General features: G+C 45.1%; 1 protein-coding gene and 1 pseudogene across 2 annotated transcripts in view; both read right to left on the reverse strand.

The window, feature by feature from the left end:
* The window catches only part of LOC144178049 (lysosomal Pro-X carboxypeptidase-like), a 164,098-nt gene that overhangs the window by 56,529 nt on the left and 84,389 nt on the right, over positions 1 to 23,180 (reverse strand). The window lies entirely within an intron of this gene.
* The window catches only part of LOC144178036 (lysosomal Pro-X carboxypeptidase-like), a 38,155-nt pseudogene continuing 24,034 nt past the window's right edge, over positions 9,060 to 23,180 (reverse strand). The window contains exons 5-10 of the transcript XR_013323926.1: positions 18,994 to 19,175; positions 18,343 to 18,500; positions 14,719 to 14,888; positions 12,745 to 12,897; positions 10,478 to 10,665; positions 9,060 to 9,682 (exon numbers count right to left, since the gene is read on the reverse strand). The product of XR_013323926.1 is annotated as a lysosomal Pro-X carboxypeptidase-like (transcript). The remainder of the gene's footprint in view (positions 9,683 to 10,477; positions 10,666 to 12,744; positions 12,898 to 14,718; positions 14,889 to 18,342; positions 18,501 to 18,993; positions 19,176 to 23,180) is intronic.

Genomic DNA, 23,180 nt, shown 5'->3' on the forward strand with positions numbered 1-23,180 from the left:
CTACTCCTCCACCTCTTCCTCCTCCCCATACTCTGTACTGCAGTTTTCCTATAAAGCACTGAATATTGGGAAGATATGGCTGTGGGAAATGTACCGAAATATCCCTCGAGGTATGAACAAGCATAGTGTTACTGTATCTTTACCGTAGAAGGGTCTCGTTTTGCTCAATAAACCTCCATACTGTTTAGGGTCCTGGTATAAAACCACCAAGTGCCTATACACACAGTTTGTTATTGGAAACTCAATCTACAGTTTCTACATCCCACAGTGCATTTCAGCATATACTTTCATGCTATGAAAACGTAAAGAAATGTGATACAGGACTTTCCAGCAGTCTGCAAGGTTACAAAATCTGTTTTACCTCACGTATGATTACTGGGAATCGTAATGCCTTTGCCAAAGCCGACAGCCCCGAAGGCCAAGAATTTGTGTTGGTCTTGTATTTTCGCTGTTGTGGTTACTAGCAGCTGGCTGTTTTTGTTTTTTTTTTGTTCGAAAGATTGCAGGACTCAAAAAACTGATGCCTAGCTCCGACTCTTCTTGCTTCGCACAGGACCGGCTTCTCAAGGAATGAGGCGACGCCGGGAAAGTTTCTTTCTGCGATTTTAAGTCTAATATTATGATAAAAAGTTACGGGCACGCAAATTGTGGTGCGGACAGGCATCAGACGCCAGCCACGCGCAAAGAAACTACAGGGAGAGCGCGCCCGAGTGAAGCAGACGACAAATGTGAGAATCCCTAAGCCGACGTCACGGAGCCGCGTTTCGCAGCGCCGCCCGTGGTCGCGCTCACCGCCAATAGGGAGGGAAGCTGAACTGTTGGGGGTGAATGACTGGATAATCTCTACAAACCACGCGGAAGACGGGACAAAGGAACGTGCACACTTCACAGCGCTTGTGTCGTTTGTAACTTCCTTTGCCCCGTCTTCCGCGCTGCTTGTGAACGATATAATGTAGCGACAAGCCCTTGAGTACACCCTTTTGCGACTGAATACCGCTTGGTGGTGCGCGCCGGAGACTTCACATAGGGTGCCTCGATGCGTAACGGTACATAAAGTGTCGGCATTGATGCAGTGTAGCAGTTGGAAAAAGAAAAATATAGTTTAGTAGTTTCGACATCATAACAAACGTGCTGATTTCTTATTTTGATGGTTGAGATGAGGCTTTCGATGAAGAAATGTTTGCCGAAAAACTTGGATAGAGTGTTCAAGAAGTAGCCTGATCAGAAAAAAAGATACTTTCGCTTAAGTTATATATGGTATCTGCCATCTAAGGCCTGCTTTTTACCTCTATTTTCGGATGCAGCTTCCTCCGGGACTGAAACACACCATCGTCAAAGTAGCCAAGCAACGGATTATTCAGCCGCAGTATTTACTGCCGCTACTGCCATCCATGACGGTACGTAAGATATCACTGAATACCGACTGAACAAACAAAATACGTTTGTTGGTAATTTCGTACTCAACTTGCAAAATCATTGCAAAATTATGAATATGTCTGTCTCTGACGCACCTCGCTACCTTATGCTTTAAAGAAAACCGAGCGTATAAAGAAGAATAACACGAAGAGGGCTGGAAGGACGCGTGTGGTCGTGATATCGATGGAGAGTGCGTCTGTCGAGCAAACAAATTTCCAAGGACAAATGCAAGGGTAATCTCTCGTGATGCCACACCCCCGGAAAAAACTATGGAGCCTACCAACAACAGTACTTGATCAATTCGCTGCCCGTACCTGATAAATTTGATCAGGGACCGTAACAGATTGCCTGAAATATATAGTGTCGCTTGTAACACCAAATCATATACTTCTATAGCCCACAAGCCGATAGATGGTGAAGCTCTTTTGTTGACGGGAATACAGATGGAGCACACGCACACTGGTCAGCTCATCTATGAATTTCCGCCGCTTGTGAATTTCTCGGGTGTTCTGATATCTGTCGGCCGATAACCGTGCATTCAAACCGTGCATCGGCCGATAACCGTTCAAAATGCGCCCTGCAGCCGCACAGGATGCAATGTGAGCACAAACGTCCACTAAGAAGGTTTTTTCCGCTTATTGTTCCGCTCATTGTTCCGCTCACGTAGGCTCTCATGTAAGCACCCGACCCTTTGTCATATGTACCGCTTGTGGCATGTTGAGGCGGCAGCGAATACGGAACTCTTTTTGCACATGGACCATACTTTGCTCGTTGCTGCTGATGGGACAGGTGCCTCTGAAAAGCCTCACTGTTAACGTTTCTATAAAGTCGTGGCAACTTGTAGGGGACAGAAAAAAATGTGGCTCGAATCCACGCTGTGAAGGTGGTTGGGAATCAAAGCTGTGAAGGAACCCCACATCTCGCCACTCATCTCGTCATCTCGCCACTCACTGCGACAATTGCGGCTGCCAGCCGCTGTTTGAAGATTGCCGCGTTATCGGCAGAAACGTGAATACGCTTACTCTGGAAATTATGGAGCCTGCTGAGATTGAACGCCTGGGTGAGAAATGCGTCAGTATAGCCTCAACTGCACTCACGAAGAAGGGGATAGACTATTTTAAAAGAACAAGTGCCGATAACGGTTAACTGTGTGGTTGGTTCTATGCCTTTGTCATGCCGTTTTTTCATGTGTGTTTTTTGATGAGTTTTTCATGTTTTGTTTTTTTCAATTTCGTTTATATTAAGCGCCGTTGGAGAAACTAAAATCCAGTTGTAATAAGTCAGCGCTTCATGTGTCCTCTTGCTATCGTCCTTTTTCGCATCGTTTGCGCTGTGGTTCAAAATTTGTACACGAACTCACCCTGCTGTGTGACACCGTGTTGCGTGACTCGAAGACGTTGACAACCAAAAATGAACGCGACACCGTAGCGCACGCTGATTTGGCCAGCCAGGTTGCTCGCACCAGGAAATCGACCCCACAGTCAACCGTGAAAGGTCGCTATGGTCAACACCATCGCGATGTGCACTTCTCATCGTGCACATTAGTACTCTTGTTGACCCCATCACGCCCCATCGGCCGGTGTGAACAACTGCTGTGCTGTTTCACGGGCCCTTACCGCATCACACGCATGGTAATTCCTGTGACCTACGAAATCGGTCCACTCACACCCTGGCTGCCATCATCGCATTAAACGTCGCGACTCCTTCACGTCTCCTGACTGAAGCCTTAGTTTTCCCGCTACACCAGCTGCCCATAAGCTTGTTCCGTAGTTTCCACTGGGCCTGCGCTTTGGCCACCGGAGGTTATGGCACAGGCTCTAGTCGAGGAAAAGACCTCAACGACGTAGCCAAGGTTAGCCAGATGTTCAACAATGGCCAACCGCTCACCTAGGGATACGCGTCACCGCACTGATTTGGAGCCATGCTGGTAGATAGCCTTGCAAAATAAGAATACGGCGCTCACAGACGTTGGGCTGGATGCTGTGCTTCGAACATTGTAGCTGCCTTACAACCAGGTGCGTAATTGTATATAACCGTTAGTACATTTTATTGTAACGAATCCCTTTGCTGGCGAGTCACAATATAAAAACCCTTGGCTTTTATTATAGAAATTAGAACGGCAGCTGAGCCTGGCACCAGAAACAGGCGATAAAGTAACGTTGATCCAAAAGCGAGTGAAAGGCGCGTGGTAGGATTAAGAACATCACATAATCGTTTATGAGGTGCCTAATAATCCCTTTAAATTGCTTTTAGTAACATAGTTGAATCTCTGATTCAATGGAAGCTCTGTTGCATTATTCCCAACCCGGTCGCCACTACCGCCACGCTCACTTGTAACGCTTTGGTCTTCTGATATGCAACTAGTTTATAGCATGGCCACAGAAAAACGACGACAATGATTATATGTCGTATGACGCGGTCAGGACAGGGAAACCCGTTACCCGTTAATATAGTTTATTGCAACGACCTAATTGGCTGGCGCTTCACAATATAAAAAATCTTGGCATTTATCAGAACGGCAGCTCACACCTGATAACGGCAGAGCATCTGATGCCGCCTATTCGCCCTTTGATCCAGCTCGAACTCAATCAGCGCAGTAATAAATAAAACCGTCAGTTTTCTTTGCTATTCTGCTCTCGAATTCGATCTTGCGACCCACTAGCTCGATAGGCGGAGCGTCAACAAATATAATTCGTTGGGTTCCTTGGAAAAGATAGGCTTGTACTGCCTTGGTGTGTTGCTTTTACTAGAAACAAATAGTTGCTATGTTTTGCTGCATGTTAATACAAACTACGGGAGCTAATTTTATGCCTACTTGTCTATGACTTCTACACAATCAGAAATATATTTATTTGCCATAAAACCTTTTAATCTGCCTGCTGTGTGATACTGCGCTTCATGCGAATGCACGGATATTTCACAGTGCCGAATGTCGGTGAAATTTGTTCCGTATTTCACGGTGACGACAGGTGACAATTGCAAGCCGTTACGTAACATCACATCACATTTACGGTAGCTGAAAATACCAATAGAGAGTTTTAAGACAGTGTTTTCCGCCTTTTTATACGTTAAACGTTAAATTTCTGTAGCACGCTACGTCGGCACCGCGCGGAGAGTTTTTGTACAGCGTTTCCTCGGTTTTGCTTTGCGGCCCGCTAGCGCTTATGCTACAATAAATATTTCATCCCTATTAGTAAGGAAATTGCCTTGCTTGTCGTTAACTGCATACATGTGTTTTTTTCCAAATCCTAAACGCCTCCTCACTGGTTCACAATATGGAGAGGATCGAGCACGCTCGATGCTCTCCATGTTATACTTCCGTATGTTAACTGTCTTACGCTTATTGATTAACTTCGAAACCTTTGCTAGTTCTATTCTGTCAGCTGGGGAAAATGTCATGCTTTGCCGTTTCTGAAATAAATCTGCCGTCTCCGGGGAACGTTTACCAGTATCGTGTCTACTGATCTTACCTCGTAGTTCTACTCCACACTCCGTGATAATGCGTGTAAGATTGTCGCTGGCTTCATGTGTCGTAAACTCTGCTTTGTCGGTTAGAGCTGAATATCGGTTCTGCAGTGCCATGCTGAATCCTTCAACCTTCCTTTTCACTGTTAGCTTATAGAGCGGCTTCTTTCGTACAACCTTGTTACGGTTACTCCTCAAATCTAGCCTAATTTGTGATCTTAACATACGCGTAGAAATGGCAAGATTACTTGTAAAAAGTAATCAAATTACATTACTCATTTCTTCCCTAAAATTTTCTGAAATGTAATACATTACACTGAATAACATGTGGCTGAAAGTAATGCCATTAAATTACTATTACTTTTCAAATGTAATGAAATAACTTTAAAATTATACTTTAACAAAAATTCATCATTCATACGCTACCAACTCATATACACTTTATTTACACTCATATACATACACACTGCAGTCTAAAAAATATTTCTTTATACACCAACTTATGCACACTTTATTCACAGCGCTATACGTTGATATGTTAGATATCTTTATTACATCTCAGAAGGAGCTGCGATTCAAAGGGGGCATCGGAAAGGTGTACCCGTTTGAACGACAGTCTCTCTTTTGCCATGCTAAAAAGACGCTGCGCTTGCACGAATGAGGGCAGGGTTCTGTTGAACATAATGAAGAACTTTTTTCATTTTCGGGTTGCCCTTCGAGAACAGTGAGACCAGCGATGCCACTCTTCCTCCGACACTCGAGTGCATCGCTTAACGACTGAATGGGCCCGGTACTCCTGATCTTGAATAAGTCATCGCTTGTTTGCTGTGCATCCCTCGCTGCGAAAGAGTTCGTTGAAGTGGCTCCGGACCAGCTGTCTATTTTGAAATACCTTGATCGCGTTGCAATACCGCGTTAAAACACCTTGACCACAAAAAGAAAAAAAAAACACCGTTTACAGTCAAGGCTTTTTATTTGGCAGCACCAAATTTAATACTTTTAAAGAAAATGTTGGATCACTAGGCGTGATTTTGTTGCAGCATACCCGTCACGACGGCACTGGTTAAGGTGACTTTGCATACATGCTTAAGGTGACTTAAGGTGACTTAAGGTTAACTTTGAACACATGTGAAACGGATCGTGAGTCACCCGCCGCCAACGGCACCACGGCATGAGCATTTCTGCACCACGGGCGCGTTCGTGCATCCAAGCATTCTGGTTTGCAGTAACACCGAAAACATCCCAGATACATGGGCGCGCTGCAAGAAACTTGTGTTCGTCACTTATGCGATGGTCCAGCTTCTCAGGACCGCGCGCGTTTAAAACAATCCAAGGAACTCTGACAGTTCTTTGAGGCGAGGAAAGACAAACGGCTCGCGCGTTTCCGTGCTGATCCCCGCGGGATCAAAAAACATGCATTCCTAGCAGAGGGCTTAAAACAGTGACCACTGTAATGAAGCCTTGAACACAATCTGCACGTTTTTGTTTAACCCGACGGACTGTCGCCACGGCAATCCCGGAACGCATGAAAAGGGAACCAAGAGGCATGGAAAGCAGGCAGAGCTTTTATCGAAGCTGTGTTTCTTTCGCGTTCGTAGAGTTCCAATGCCCACAGACTCTCTGGGCCTTGGAACTCTACTTGGTAAACTTTTCATGCCGTGAAAGAAGCGAACAGGCTATATCGTAGTCAAAAGTAATTGGGAATGTAATGAGTAATTTTTATGAAATTACTGGCCTGAAGTAGTTTATTACATTACTAAATTACCGACACTCAAAAGTAATTCATTACATTACTCATTACAACAAAAAGTAATTAGATTATTGTCATTTAATTACTGTAATTTCACCTCATTTAAATACTGTAACTACACCTCACCCTTCCAAGAACTTCCACATCCTGCACATCCTGCACGAGAAATTATATAGAGATCTGTACAGCAGCCGCGACGTCAAGGATAGTACTGAACGAGAAGGAAGTTCCGAGGAGGTAGACAATCCCCCGGTAACGACAGAAGTAACGAAGGCTTCGACAAAAACATGCAAAGGGGCAAACAACCTCGCGAAGATCAGATAAGAGCAGAACTCTTGAAGGGGGAAGGGCAAATAGCAGTAGAAAAACTAACAAACCTGTAGGCACAATGCCTAATTACCACGAGTGTAACGGAATCTTCGAAGAACGCAAACATCATCCTGATCAATAAGAGAGGGTGCATGAGGGACTTAAAATTACAGGCCGATCACCTTAGTGCCATTTGTCTACCAGATACCAAGCTAGTCGAAAACATAATTTCTGCCCCATTAGTTTTTATTAAACCAAATGAACAAGCAAGGTTTTGTAAAGGATATTCAAGAACCGACCGTATTCACACGATCAATCTGGTGATACAGAAATGCGCAGAGGATACTCAACTTTTATTTGTAGCCTTCATAGATTATGAGAAAGCATTTGGCTTGCGCGATACCTCAGCAGTCGTTAAGGGATCGCGGAATCAGGGTTGGGACGAGCATTACGTAATAATACTAGAGGAGATATACAATGGATCAACAGTTACCATAATCCTCCATAAGTGGAGCAGTAACATACGTATAAGGAAGGGCGCCAGACAAGGAGACACAATCAATTTAGTGTTATTCACAGTCTGTTCACGCGAGGTATTAAGAACACTGCAATGGGAACAGGTGGGCGCAAGGGTTAATGAACCTCAGTAAAATCAGATTTGCTGATGACGAATTGCAAAGCATGATTACTAGAGAAGGCAAGCATGGCAGGGGCGGCAGAAAGTTAGATGGGCAGATGAGATCAAGAAGTTTGCGGGGATAAATTGGTCGCAGTTAGCCCAGGACCGGGAGATCCATTGGACAGTGCTTTTCGCTGCAGTGGGCGTAGATAGGCTGGTGAATATCATGATGACAGGTGAATAACATACATCGCCTGGTCTGCCAGATTTATAAAACTGCTTTCGAGATCCAGACGAATTTGTCTGGGTGCCTTGCATTTGGAGCCAACAGTTTTTCACCTGCTCCATACCAACCTCAAGAGTAAACTTTTGTTCAGTTTTCCTCTTTAAGCCCAACAGCTGTCATAGCCAGTATTCTCTACACAGCGGAAGCATGTACGCTATGCTGAATTTTTTTGCATAGATTCTCTAACCAGAACACTGTAATTACGTTTATTATTTCGCTTCCACTACTCGTGTTCACCTACCAGCAAGTAGGTTTACTCTCAACCTGCGTTCTGAGGCGTTAAGAAAACGTCCTTCCGCTTATATACAAATTACTTACTATTTTGTAAAGTAAGAGAGTGAAAGACAGACATAGAGAGAGGGAGAGGGGTGAGGCTTATACTACACACCCAAAGTGGATGCTAATTTGTCGACACTGTTAAAGTAGATATTTGGGACAGCCAATTTAGAATCAGCCCACATACGGTGGTGGCAGCGCTGACGTTGCAAATGTTTTTTTTTCTTCTGCTGTGTTGAGTTGTGATATAATTCTATCATACAAACGAAGGTCGACCCTTAATTGCAAGTGCAAGTACACGTTGGTTACGATGATGTTGTAACCGACGTCAACCAGGTCGCGCACAAGTTGGTGAACAGATCATTGAGTTTACTCCGGCTTAAAACGTCGTGGCAGGAATATCCTGCCGAGGCCGCGTAGTCAGCTGTTTCGGTGTCGAAGGCTGCAGTGTCCACAGCGACTACCTACTGGTTCATGAGGCCCACTCCAATCAGCTGGAAGAGCTCCTCTCCACTTTGCCGGTATCCCTTGACGACATCGTTGGGAGGTCTTCCAGCACCTCCTCAACTTTGTGGTTGTGACAGGACTGGTGCAGCGTTTGTAGCCGTCGAGCCTCGGACGAGACGAACGCCATATAGACTGTGCCCCACTCTCTTCATTCTTACCTCTTTCTCTCTTCCTATCCTTTAACCCCCCCTTTTCCCTTCCCTGGACTGGGTTCTATGAGGGTGAACTCCCCGACTGAGTTTAACAATATCCCGAGTTCTTTTCTCTTCCCTGCTTTCCTACTAAATCACCACCACCCCACGGTGTTGAGGTTGCAGGTGAGTAGAACAGGTCCATGCGGAGGAGAGCCCTGAACGTCAGAAAGCTGCCGCGTGAAGTCCGGCTAGATTAACTGCTGGAGTAATTCTCGTCCAAATTGATTGATTCATTGAAAATATGAAATATACAAGCGAAGAAAGGGGTACAAACGCGAGCTAGCAGTATCGAAGTCTTTAATAATTGCTAGGCTTTAATGACCCGCCGCGCTGGCTCAGTAGCTAAGGCGTTGCGCTACTGAGCACGAGGTCGCGGGCTCGATTCCCGGCCGCGGCGGCCGCTTTTCTGATGGAGGCGGCAAGCAAAAAAGCCCGTGTGTACGAGATTTCGGCGCACGTTAAAGATCCCTAGGTGGTCAAAATTAACCCGGAGCCCTCCACTACGGCGCGCCTCATCGCCTGCACTGCGTCGACGCGTTAAACTCTAGAATCAATCAATCACTTTGAAAGCACGTAAGCAGACAGTTCATGAGGTACTTTATTTTCTTCACTGATAGCAAGTTAAATCACATTTTTTGTATAAAGTTTGGCGTGGACTGCGTGTTCCTGAGTCCTACAATATCCACCCCCGGATAGCCTTCTTTGCTGCATCCCTGGCGTTCTTGAAGGGTCCGGAATCGTCGGGACGCGAGAATTGAAGGTCGACGTGGTGCGCGCCTCCTTCGATGAGGATGTACTTGGTGTTTTTGTTGGGCGCTTTCCCCAAGCCGAAGGACGCCCAAGGGTCCAGTTCACCATGACTTAATGAAATAAAAAAAACCATGAGACTTCTGCACTCTGCAGGTACATGACCAGCGAAGCCTTTTACCATAGAGGTGATACATAATTTAAGGGAAAGGTATGGAACAACGTTTTTTATTTGACGCCTGACGGCGGTCGTCTCCAAGACAGATACATACACGTAAAGAAACTTTTATTTTTACTCAAGAGATTTCGATAATAGTGTCTATGGATAACTAATTTAACCTAATTGCGCGTCCAAGTGATGAGACGTATAATCTAACGTTAAAATTATATTTTGACTAAATGAGCCCTTTGTAAATAATGGAACACCGACCGGGATGTGTTTTCTAACGGCTCTATCTACAGATCCTCTAGCGCTTCAAACGCGCGTGGAGCCTCGGAACATTTTTTGCTGACATAAAAAATATATGAACCCTAGTCATAGAAGCTTCGCAAAAAGAAACGCATTGAAATAAAATAAACGTTTTTTTTTCGTCGGTGCTCTAATATATCGAGAGGAGTTGTGACACTTCTTTGGGTTGTATAGCAGGTTGAAGCTTAGAGCGCTGTGCTATGGATGAGATGCATTCGGGCGTATTTTGTAATTGTAACTGGGGTTTCTAAATTGCTTTTCGTCCCTTCACAATTTATGTGGGAGGGTCAATGTGCAATTCAATGTGCACCGGTCGCCGCGAGGCACGACTTCACGTGGTCCCGCTCGGGCGCGCTCGGCATTTTCTTGGTATTTTGAACTGCAGACACGCAAAATAACGATTTGCTATAATTTTTCTCTGTGAATAAGCGCAACCTACGTGAAAACGATGTTGGAAGCAGTCTGTAGCTCCGGTACTGGGTAGGTGGTCGTGATCTTGTCGAATTCTGGCGTTACACCAAACCTCTCCTGGCACCCCGCCACATACTCTTCCGCGTTCCACTCTTGCGGGTAGAACATGTCGTGAATGCCGTCAGAGCAGGTGGGCCAGATTAACTCTGTGCATTGCTGCGTTAAGCAGTTTGTAGGAGATAAATATGAGAAGGAATCCAAGATTGAACACACTGTATGACCGCAACTGCGTTTTACTAATGTCATCATCATCATCACCAGCCTATCTACGCCCACTGCAGGGCAAAGGCATCTCCATTTATTCTCCAATTGCCTACGTCCTGTGTCAACTGTAACCAATTTATCCCCGCAAACGTCTTGATCTCATCTGCCCATCTAACTTTCTGCCGCCCCCTGCAGCGCTTGCCCTCTCTAGGGATCCACTCTGTTACCATTAATGACCAGCGGTTGTCTTGCCTTCGCATTACATGCCCTGCCCACGTCCATTTCTTCTTCTTAATTTCTACTAATATGTCTTTAACACCAGTTTGCTCCCTGAACCACTCCGCTCTCTTCTTGTCCCTTACTGTTACACCTATCATTTTCCGCTCCATTGCCCGCTGAGTCGTTCTTAATTTAAGTTGAACCCTCTTAGCGAGCCTCTCAAGTGTACTAATGTACTGAAGTTTAAATATTGTACAATGTAGGACTGCCTCCAGGCAGCCGTTCGCCCTCCTTGGCGTCACTCCTAGTATCTCGTAAAGCGGACCTCTCAGTATACTCCGGACATTTGGCAATCATTGCGTGATTTGAATATTAGACCACATAATCACCGCCGTCGAGGTAGTTCCCCAAAGCGCAGTTTGTTTCAGCTAGTTTCGGAATGCCCCCTTCTTCTCTCCTCCCCCCCCCCCCTCAAAAAAAAATTGAATAATTTTCCACAACGCCGTGCTCCATGCTCCGTGCTCGGTGATGTCAGCACTAACCAGACACGACTGCATATTGTTCTGCTACACTACGGCGGGCTTTTGGCTTCGCGTGCTTGTTTGCGTGGTTTAGCGGCAGGGTCAGGTATTGAGCCATAAAAACTTTCGGAATGATCGCTTTTATTACACATAAAGCCCCCCCCCCCCAAAAAAAAAACAAAAAAAAACGACTGTGAACATTTCCTTGCCCCATACGCTTGTAAAATATCGTTAAAATATAAATCCTTGATAGGCCCCGCGATTTCGTGTACCACGAATCCTAAATCGCTTCTAGTTCTTGAGAAGACTTACCCTGAATTCTTATGTCTATCTTCTTTTCAACTTACACCAAACTAAACTTGCCTGTGTGTGAGGCACTGTAAAGACAATCTTATAGTGTCGGTTCAATTCACGTATGACTTTGTTGGGCTCAATGAAGCTAACAAGATTTCTATTGTGCATCATATTTATAGCGCGAGAAAGTTGCGGGGGGACGCCTGCCTATTGTGTGTTTCGTTATTCTACAGCTAATTTGAGTGAATTTCGCGTTTAATGTTGTAGCAGTGCTAATACAATGAGGAAGAATGTTGAATAACCAAACTTGTGAACCGCAAATGTTACCTCACCATGTAATACTTTGTGTAATGAATACTTTGCAATTTTTATGTTTGTCGAAGTGTTATAGTTCGTTGTGCAATATTGTGCCACTATCGCCATAGAATCAACGGAATGAATGTGTTCATTGGCCTACCGAAGCTATCGAGTGTGCTTTTTGCCCATAACCCCTCCAGATCTATTCAGATCTATTCGTCGAATATAAACTTATTGATTAATTAATTCTTTGATTGATTTATTGAATGTTTGATTGATTGTTTGACTGATTGTTTGATTGACTGATTGTGATTGACTGGGTGTTTGTTTGACTGATTGTTTGTTTGTTTGTTTGTTTGTTTGATTGATTGATTGATTGATTGATTGATTGATTGATTGACCGACTGACTGACTGACTGACTGACTGACTGACTGACTGATTGATTGATTGATTTATTGATTGATTGATTAATTGACATATTGATTGATTGATTCACAGCCCCTCTAATGTATAATTCCGAAAGTTCGATTGCGTAAAAAACGCAACATCCGAAAATTTCGTTACCACATCCGGATCGCTTTCACGGCATATTTCATGCTTCGCAACAAATTGTCCCCTAAAATGATGTTCCACTCCGAAGAGCCGTACAAAGCATAGTCACCGGAAAGTTTCAAAAAGTCAGAGCCGCTTCACTCTCACCTGGAAGTTCCAAGCCGTCCCCTTCGAGACGATGTATATGTCCATACATGGTCTGTTCCCCGAGAAGTTGTAGAACAAGTTCATCACCTTCGCCACTCCATCTACAGCAGTTTCGCCTTCCGCAGGGTGCTTTTGCAGCAAGTTACACGCCTCCTAAAGCGGGAAAGAATGATACGCGCCAATAACCACAGCCTACTTTTATTGACACGTAATTGGGTGACTTTACTGTGAGCGCATACAAATTGTAGGTAAGCAAAAGAAAATGGTGCGACTATATGTTTTGTGGCAGAAGAAAACCTCTAGGCACCACTTCTATCCAAGCCCGCAAGCACAATCCAGTAGTGTGTGGCCCTTTCCGCCTCGAGGACCCCAAGCGTTTGTGTCGAAAATAAAATGTATTTACTTGGCGTGAGCGTAAATTATGCAACTTTATGGTTTTTAAACAGCTGTATGATGGCGGCGCTGGCGCGCTCAAATACTTCGTTTTATGAGGAATAAAGGGACACCAAAGGCTTAAAAAAATTTTGTTTTCAGTGAAAGATCATACGCTTGGTACTTCTCTCGACTTTTTTCGACGAACAACGGTGCCGTATTAACCACAAAATAAGTATATAAAGCGGTCATTTTTCCGTCCCGTTTCCCCTTCACTTTTCTGTGACGTAGCCATCCCGTCACGAAAAGAAAGTGAGGCATCGGTGTGGTCCCGAGCGTAATAAATGGCGCAAGGCGCTATCACGCAAGCAACGATAGCTTTTACGTTTCTAAGCCATGTCCGCCTTCGGCAACGCTTCTCTGGCCGGAGGCTGGCTTGGAATTTTATTGTCGCCGACGGAACGAGAAATGCTTTTTGTCATATCATTGGTACCAATGGCAGCAACATTGCACCAACCGCTTCGAAAGCCCATACAACGCGAAACGTGTACGCCCAACGAGCTTTCTCCGACGCTAGCTTCTTTGGCGCCTGCCGGGAGCGGTACACCGAGCGTTAGTAAAAGGGAACCAGTTGAAACCGCGCTCTCCGCTTCGAGAAGTCGACCTCAAGCCTTCAGCGAAGATGTGTTTTTTTATACGCTCCTTAAATAGGCCGCGAGCAACATACTACGGCCGGCGAGCATTAGAAATAAATAGTTCTTCCGCGCGGACAGAACGGAACATTAGAAGGGAATATTACGCGGGTAGCTTCAACATCTAGGTCCGTTTGCCGCTTCTTGTGTGGTTATGGCTTGTAGAAGCTCAGGCGTTCACCGTAGGAGATCTGGCGCAAATTGCGCGCCAAATTTAAAGCACATGTTTTCCAAAAAGAAACTGAAAGCGTGATGCCCGATTGTGAAACGTGAGGGAAGTAGCCGGTCAAGCAGTCTATAAAAGCTGTAGTCTGTTTTTTTTTATTCAGATGGTCTCACGTAAAGTGTGAATTACATTTTTTCACATGCTGTACCACAAAAGAACTGTTTATCTCAGGAAAACATTAATGCATGCTGCTGCAAAGCGTTTCCGCCATTGACAAGTTTTGTTTTTTGGAAACAGTAGTACCCAAAAGCGCTCGGGGCATCGACACCCACTTTTATGTTTATGATGTTTTTGCCTTATAAAACAACAGCTAAAACCGAGAATGGTGTATTTAGATTTTTGGTGCCGTAATCTATCGATACACGCGAACTTGTTTTTATCCTGTATGTCCCTTTAAAAACCAATTGCTCTGGTTCCTGCAAACCTAGCCGACTCCAATTATACCTTTTTATCTGTTCCACAGACAAGCAGCTGGATCTTAGCTCATGTAAGCATCAAAAATAACCCTCTTCCCGTTTCTACGAATGGCGGTATTGGCCCTAGAAGACTGTCATCAATGAAGTTTTTACTTTTCTACATGTTTTCCTCTTTTCTACTGACGAACAGCTCGACTTCATTTATGCAATGTAATGGACAAGTGATATTTCCCGAAAGGAAAGCAACACAGCTATTACCATAATATACCTTTACAGGAAACGCTGGTAGTTCACCATTGAGGTTTGCGCTGAACGGGTAGTTGACCAGAGCCAGGAACGTGTACGTATCACGAACCCAGTCCCGAAAATCTAGGTACGAGCTTTTGTTCAGAGCCTCGCAAAGCTGGAACTTTTCTTGAAGTGTCCTGCGGCCGTCCTCTGCGTTAAAAAAACAGCTATTTTGGAAGAACATGTTGCGGACACATGTTGAGGATGTTAGAGACAATGCCTCACTGTATGCAATAAAATTTCAATGCCTGTAACGACCCAAAATATTCTTCGAGGTAACGTCACTATATGGCATTTTAAACCCGCGTAAAAGCCGCAGTGTAATTGTGCTGTCGGATAAGGGCAGTGCAGCCTGTTCGGCTCTGGATCATAGCCATGCAATATCCAAATTTGCAGACGGTAACATTTCAGACAAGAGTAGTTAGACGAATCTGAAATTTTCATATATGAGCGTTCAATATCAGTAACGCTCTCACAATGTTAATCTTTCAAGAAAAATTTGAGTCGGGGCGAATGTTAGACCTCGTTGATTGATTGGTTGATTTATTGATTGCTTGATTCAATTGTTTTTGATTGATTGCTTTATTTATTCATTTATTTATTTATTTATTCATTCATTCATTGATCGATTGATGGATCTAAGGGCTTCACGCTGAAAAGCTACACTTGGGCTAAGAGGCGTGCAGTAGTGGAGGGCGTCGTATTTTTACCACCTGGTGATTTTTAAGGTGTGCTGAAATCTCGGCACACGGGCCGTTTCGCTTTTCGCTTCCATCAGACAAGCAGCCCCCACGGCCGGGGTCGAACGCGCGTCCTTGGGCTCAGCAGCACAATGCTTTAACCACTCAGCCACCGCGGTGGGTTACATGTTCACGTGCTTCCAGACGATGCGTAGATGTAAATGTGTCCTACCAAGAACCTCAGAAACGTAGTTGTAGTTTAGCTCCAACCGCCCAGAACAAACATACTGTGATCGGAAATTGTTTGTAAACATGTTTCAAGCTCATCCATACAATACACCGAAATGACAATATTGTTGTAGCTTGAGACGCGACCCGCCATCTAGGGCATTGCTTCGAACACCTAACGCATCTATCAAAACTGACACCTTCAATTAGCAGATGACAACTTGCGAAGCGAAAACCGCAGATCCAGCTTCTGCATGACACAGTAACTCAGGGGAACTTTGGGTTATCTGCCGCACCGTAGGCTCTTCTGTAGTGCAATAGGAGTGTTCAGTGTTTATCCGTGCCGCTGCTTACGCAACGTGACGAGAATGGCAAACACTTTCCGAGCATGCTTTCCTGGAGGGTACCAATAAGAATGACAAAATAACGTGCGCACTCATGCACTATCTCAAGTCCTGCGGCGACAGTTGTGGGCCGCAGCCAGCTATTTCTGCCTTTCACGGTAGCCCGATAGGGCTGGGGTAACAGAAAAACTTTTGATGAAGTAAGATTTCGCAAGCAGATGAGCGTGGTGGGTCATGTAAACCGCCATTGGATCTTTGATACACACCATGGATAGGACGTGCTGTTTTTTACTATAAGCCTTTTGTTGGGGCGCAGGGCCATCAAAATAATCAGTGGCTACACCGACACAATTACTGTCAAAACTGCCTGCATGACAGGTGTATTCGACAGCTTTAACGAGGCCGCGCGCAGCTTTTAGTGACAGGAAATTTGCCTGTCATGGAGATGCTGTTCCTGAACAAGAGCCCGTGGTCGTTACAATAAATCTTCTGCTTGAGATGAAAACTTTGTACTTGAATACTGGAACATATACTTGACTTTATGATGAATGCTTGGCTGTATATTTCTATAAAGTCTGGACTGTTTAATATACTATCCCGCATCACCCGACAGCACTGATGAAGTTTCGATCGGTGCGCAAAAGCCTGATTTAGAATTCTCGGTATAGTAAGCTCTTCCAGAACCGTGAGCCAGATTTGTGCCTCATCTCTAAGACGCCTCCGGCATTAGAAAACAAGCTATGTTGAAGCAATTGTTGTTGTAATGTTACCCTTACAAAGTCTATAACAGCTGTGTTGGGTTATTTGAGCAGTATTGATGGTCTATTTGAAGTGCAGGATTGTAAGAAAACGGCTTAGAAACGGAGGTGACGGAGAACAAGGAGAACGATATTCTTTCCACTCCGATTCACTTCTCCACAATATGCTTTTTTAACAGTTCCATTAAAGCAGTGATTAGTCCAGTGTACTACACTTTTCTTTCGAGTGGTGACATGAGGCTAAAGTAGAGACAGCTCTTGGAAAGAGCTGCCTTTGAGAGTAAGAGGGCGACGTAGTAAAAAAAGATGTCTGCCGACACGCGTCTAGAGTTGCTCTTTCCTTTCAACAACGTATGGGTACGAGCTAGTTGGTGCTCAACCAAAACTTCGTTAAACGCAGTAAAGAAAACACAGGAAGAGGGAGAAAAAGAACCCGCACTATTTACAAATTAATCTTAATAACGACCACGGGACATATAAATAGAAAAAAAACACACTTAAATAACTACGAAGTTTACCACGTCACTGCACAGCCCCACACGCACCTGATATGCACACATTCGTGATAAATGCGTGTCTAAGAAGGCTAGCTTTTTGGAGCTCAAAGATATGGACATCTTACTGACACCGTCACCCACGCGATGAATTTCCGCGGCCTTAACAATTTTTCCAATTGCCATGTTCGCCAGACGCATCCAAAATTCTCTAATGGTACCCACCGACCCCACACACGTGGCGCCTCCTTCAGACGTACACATTCCCTTGTACTGCTATAGTCCCACGAATCCACCCTTCATTATACCCTTCCCCAGAATTCCCTGTTGTGGCGCCCTCACCCCTTCCCCACATCTTCTGGGTATGTCCCAAAGATCCCTTTACCCTAATTTCTTGTAATGATCTATCGGATGAGGCTTTCTCTGTGGCTACGACCTAGAGGTAAAAAACTCCTTTGTAACCAGGGCTGCCCATGTAGCAGCAGGGAGCAAGCCAGTGGCCACCACCGCCCCGTGAGCCACATAAAACCCAATAAAAGTATCTCTCTCTCAATCACTCCTGAAATCGGCGCTGATGTTTAGTGTCACATTTTTGTGCATTATTCACGCTTATGTGGTTATGCCAATTAAGTTACCTTTTAAAGCTTTCTTTGCCTCACTGATGACGATTATCCCGTCACAAAAACACACTGCAACAAAGACAACTTTTTACAATAGATTTCCGAATACGACTATGATTATAAGCGAATGCACATGAGCGCCTCAAGAAAAACACTTCCCGCTCTCGGACGGAAACCTGGGTACCGCGCATTAAAAAGCCAATATTTACCCTATTGCGCCTTTTTATCACGGTCGAAACAGTATTTCGGTCGTTTACGCAGGATGCGTGGGAGAAAGCTTTGCTTCGTAACCTTCTTTGTATTAATGAAGAAGATTTGATTTCCTTTCATTTCTTTTGCCTTTAGAATGACAGTTCCTTCGCTCTCTTTGTCTTATAGTACCTGAACGTGTCACATATTCTACCCAAATTGTGCTTGGTGTACAGTCATGCCTTTGCAGAGCTAGTGGCTCAGAACACGCCTTAATTGGGGCGGACTCACCTGTAGAACCAAACTGGTCCAGAACAGGCCAGGTCTTGAATACGAGTTTGCTGCATCCAGGAGAAGACTTCTCGTAGCCGGTCGTGGTTGCCTCGAAGTACACTCCGCATTGGTGCAGTCCGGGGAACATTCTCACGGGAGTGCTACTGGCCAGGACTCTGAACAGACGACGCGGCACCAGGCTGATTTGAATGAACATGCTGAGCTATGTGACGAAGGTAATACTCAATTACCAAGCTACCTCTGTGGGTCGGTGGGTGAGCATTACCCTTCTGAGAACGAGGTCGCTGTTCAGAATCCCTGCATCTGAGGAAGCATTTCGGATGGAGGCGAATAAGAAAAAAACTACCCTTTCATGCTCAAGGATTCCGTCCATGCTGGGGACCTACTGTGGTGTAAACTAATTCTGATCCCTCCACTACCACGTACTTCGAATCCTGGTATAGCGTTAGGGTTTGTTTATTTCAGCATTATCCTAATACGCAGGAAAACGGGGAGAAAAAGCTTGTCTCACGAGTGCTTGATGATGCGGCAGTACCGAAAGCATACAGGCAATGGCAGACAATTTGTCACATAAAAAACAACAAACGAACATACAGATGTTTTTTCTCAGGAAAATCAGGGAGACTGAGTTGAGAGAAGAGAACTTACGCGTCAATGATGTGTGGATACTTAATTCAGAACCATGTGCTAAGCAAGGCTCCATAGGATCCGCCAAATGCCACAACCTTGCTTGTCTTGGCGCCTGGCAAGTTGTTCTTGAGCCACGTTAGCAGGTCGGCGTAATCAGCCAATGCTTGGTCGCTGGTTAGGTAGCCCGTGTATTCGGGGCCCTGCATAAAGAAATGGTTGACGCCACACAAGAGCACCTAATCGCGTAAAAAGAATTGATATCCTCCCCGGAGCTTGGAGGTGCCTTGAACATTTGCCATGGGCATGCACATTACAAATGCGGGCATTCCTGAGGAAGCAGAAAGTACACCCCGCAAAATACAGTTTTTGTCGAGACATGGGCAAACATATTAGTGTATAAAGCGCTGGAAGTTCCCCTGGTGAGCAGAGATGGCAGCAGCACGGCTTCGTTTGAGTCGGCAATAAGGCGAGTGTTAGAACATCGAGATAGGCCAGTCCGATGAGCACGTGCACCCTCGCTATCTGCAGCACATCTATTCATAGATAAAGCTGGCATGCAGCTTTGCCCGTTCCGGCCACCGATCTCCTTCTGCGTGTTACTTTTGGTGCACCTGTACTGCAGTTTTTTGTGTTGCCGTGACGGCACTTATAGCTGTTCTCTTGTAACTTGTTTGCTTGCGTGTATGTTATGTGTATGTTGTTCTCTCGAATTTTGTTCTCTCGAATTTTGTTCTCTCGAAGCTGTGTCATATGAGCCTGTAACTTACGCAGTACCCGGGGTCCTTTAAGGTGAAAGTAAAGGAAATGGTATGATTTAACTGTATGGACCAAAGCTGCCGACTACACGTCAACTGAGGACATAACTAATTCGTATGCGGCAGCCCACAGCCTCCAGTCGAACCTTCAAGCGTTGGCTAGAACCGTCTACTAAAAGCAGTGTTCTTGCGGTGAATTGACGGCATAACCTGCGCCCTGGTATGCAGCAGACCATCTATATGACACACCGATAAGTTCTGTGCGCGGCACAATTAGGCTGCTGGTAGCCCTTTGGCTTGTCTTAACAGTGCACAGTGCTGGTTAAAGCAGCTTGAGCCCCCTAGAAGCCGCTGTTACTGATCATGTTTAGAATGTCGAATAAGTACGTAGGGTCCAACAAGTATCTTGCATTGTCGTAGCACGTGCAATGGTCCAAGGCCGCCTTCTCTATGGCACCCCTGTTTAAACCTTGTCCAGCAGCTACAACATGCATAGGGCTATGCTACGAACAATAACTTGATTGGCGCGACACACCCGTATTGACGCCCTCAAGAAGGCGGCTCCTCTGCCTCTTATAGAAATAATGCTCTCTGAACCGGCTCTCGAACTCAAACAACGCCAACGCCTATCTATTTCGAGCCAGAAAGCGGCGCTGGTGCCGTGGGATTCTCGAGTTATGTTGCCACCACCTCCGAGGCAAGGGACCGCCTCCCCTCTGGGAAAGGCCACTTTTAACATCTTCTCATCAGCGACCCAGCATTTTCAGAGCAATGATACATTCCCGCTAAAAGGCCCTTCGTCGCATCCTGAAGTCGAAACTCTCAGACGACATAGGCATCTTTACCGGTGCCAGCCTGGCTCAGTTGCAAAACATACTCTCACCGTCTCGCGCTGAGGTTAAGCTTGGTCGCATACTCCATTCACTAGACCACCTTGCTTGCAGCGGCTCTTCTACTATACCTTCCCGGATTCGTACCCTCTCCGACTCCAAAGCTGCTCTTTAGGGGTTCAACAGGGCCTTCTTTGACCATACTACTGTCCACCAGATTCAATTTGTGGTTAACATACTCGCTCAGGGCGGCACTAAAACTCGCTTGGAATGGATACTTACTCATATGCAGTAACATGGCAAGCAGGCCGCGCACTCCTAGGCTAGGGAAAGCTCCTTCGTAACACCTCTGCTGGATGGCCAACAGCCCTGCTGCTGTCTCAAACACCTAGTCACCTCTGCAATAAGACCAGGCTCGCGACTCGCGCTGATGCGCCTATCGTCATCCACCCCGCTTGGCCATCTCAACGGCGCCTCCTCTCAACTACGCCCAGGTGAGATTTTCATTATCGAGACAATGCTGCTCTAACCCCTCACATCTTATCGAAATGTATTCACTCGGGGATGCCACTCACCCCCACGTTTCCCGCACGGTAGCTCAATAGTAGCTCAATCGGATAGACGCGGTTCTATAAACCGAGAGACCCAGCTTCAATTCCGACCTCGGGAAGCGAATTAAAAGAGCAGAGCTGTTGTAAAAGCCGTAAGTTCACCGTTTCAGCCAAAATACCACGAAAATGCGGGGCGCTGGTGAGCGCGTGCGTCGCGGTGGCCACAGAGTCCCCGGCTCGCGCAGTGGCTTTATAGCAAAAAAAATTCCAGCACTGTCGTGAAGTGCTACCGCGCATATAATGCTTCACATGAGTAACACGACGATATCACGATGTCGATGCATACGACGATGAATTCTACTATACTCGAGGACAACCTAAGAACGACAACCGCAGCCGCAGCCGGTTGTTAATCTGTACAGCGCAAAAAGTGCCTTACTTCGAGTATTTTGAACGTGACGCGAGTTGTTGCCATGATTTATCACACTTAATCTGCTTTTAAATTCCTGCGCGGACCTTAAAAAGACTAGGTGTGAAAATGATGACGACGTCCCGCGTTAAGCGCATTCTCCATTCAAAACGCGCGCGCGCGTTGACATTTTTGTCCGCTGCTTTCGCCCAGTAGCACACTACATGAGCTATGGTTGTTATTAACTTCTACCAGACTATATATAACAGTGCAAAGAAACGACGGAACATGTAAATAACCGATTTCCATCTTCTACAAATGCCAGCTGATGTGTCCCTCAGTGCTGACGTATAAAGAAATCCTGCAGCTTCGCTATGGTTCAAGCCATGCGCGGCTTAGTGCAAACTTCGCCAGTCGAGCTTGTGTAAATCTGCAATGCTGAGGCAGATTGCATCCGCCACTCGCCGCGAAGAAGGCGACGACCTCTTCGACACATATGACGACGATAACTAGCACCGAAACTATGCAAATAAACAAGGATACTGAAATGTAACGCAATAAAGCTTGACTATATATATATATATATATATATATATATATATATATATATATATATATATATATATATATATATATATATATATATATATATATATATATATATATATATATATATATATATATTTATATATATATATATATAAATATATAAATATATCAATATATATAAATATATATATGACTATATATAAATCTTCACTATATATCCGGCAGTGCTCACATACAACAGCTTTGGCATTCAAGTCTTTTGCGTAAGTGCAAGCTTATCTGAATTTTTTTCTTTCGAATCTGCTGAACCTGTTATTCTTCTCCGCCGCTGCTAACCCCGCCCGCGTCCGGCCTTTGGGGTAGTCCAATGGTTAGGTTGTCGGTTTCACGGCGCAGAGATCCCGAATTCCATTCGGTGGACCTTAGTAACCACATTTTGTTTTTGAGGCGCGCAATCCCAACACCTGTCCGTGTGTTCCATGCCTCGTCGCCACTTCCCCTCATATTTCAGGCGTTTAGGTGCGATGTACGGATATTACGCGGCCCAAAACGCTCCGCCGCTAAATATGTAAGCACGTTGTCAATGTACCCATCGATTGCACTTCAAGCTGATCGCACGAATTTCTAGAGGTTTGTTGATTGCAGAGCCTCATTAATTGCTTTCTTTCGGATTTCCGGAAGTTGCTCCAGGTTTTATTTTTTTCGCGCATATCATCGAGGCCCCAGCCAAGCGGGATAATGATAATATCGCGCTCCGAACTGGATGCGGGTAAAGCTCTCGCTAATTAAGTGGAATTGTGGCCAAAAACGTGATAGGAGAAATAAAGAAGCGATGCTGGAAACAAGGAATCCCATTTATGAACTGTAACAGACAATTTATTTTCTGGTAGGCGTACCTCATTGGTCACTCAAACTAAAAGCCTCGCAGAGGTTCTGGTATATTTACCATTGTTTTATTTATTAGCACGCCCTCAGGTGTTAGGAAAATGTTTATCATCCAAATCACGACGAGCCGAGAGAAAACATACCCCTACCAAATTCATATGTCGCAATTTTTTCTTTCGCGATGTACAAATCGTAGAGAGAATAATTTGTTGTATTCGGGAACAGA

The sequence above is a fragment of the Haemaphysalis longicornis genome, unplaced genomic scaffold (genome assembly GCF_048455015.1).
Source record: "Haemaphysalis longicornis isolate Haplotype H1 unplaced genomic scaffold, Haemaphysalis longicornis Haplotype H1 scaffold_39, whole genome shotgun sequence".
NCBI lineage: Eukaryota > Metazoa > Arthropoda > Arachnida > Ixodida > Ixodidae > Haemaphysalis > Haemaphysalis longicornis.